This window comes from Martes martes (genome assembly GCF_963455335.1).
Source record: "Martes martes genome assembly, chromosome: 4".
NCBI classification, from domain to species: domain Eukaryota; kingdom Metazoa; phylum Chordata; class Mammalia; order Carnivora; family Mustelidae; genus Martes; species Martes martes.
The window spans coordinates 66170804-66171308 of NC_137891.1; positions in this window are offsets into that span (position 1 = coordinate 66170804).

Below are 505 nucleotides of genomic sequence, written 5' to 3' on the forward strand. Positions count from 1 at the left end.
ATTTATGTACTGTACCTTCTTTACTGAGAGCCTTTCATTCCCCTCCCCTTCTATGAGTCGAGAACTTCAGACCCTCCGCTTCCGACACCCATTCCCTTTAATTCTGTTTTTACCAAGCTTCCCTGTATCCTCCTCTCCGCCGAAGGGGGAAGTGAGGCTGAACGCACCGCAGGGCATCCTAGGAAATGTGGTCTCTCATTCTCTTTTGCTTGCGCCCCAGAAGTGGAAAGTCGACAAAGGCGATCCAGTTAAAACTACAACTCCCGGCAGCCAACATGAGTGACACTCTTCCTTTCTGCCCCCCTTCCTACTGCCTTCCTCTTCCTCCTCTCCGCGGGAGCTGAACCGCTTGGCCTCACGGTATTTGTAGTTCTTTCTGTATCCGAGATCCTAGCGCTCAACGACCCGGACAGAGGCTGCAAGACTCTAATTCCCAGAGGGCAGAGCGGTAGCTGCGCCTGCGCACTCTCAGTGAGGGCGTGTATGTCTGTGTGTCTGAGGGAGA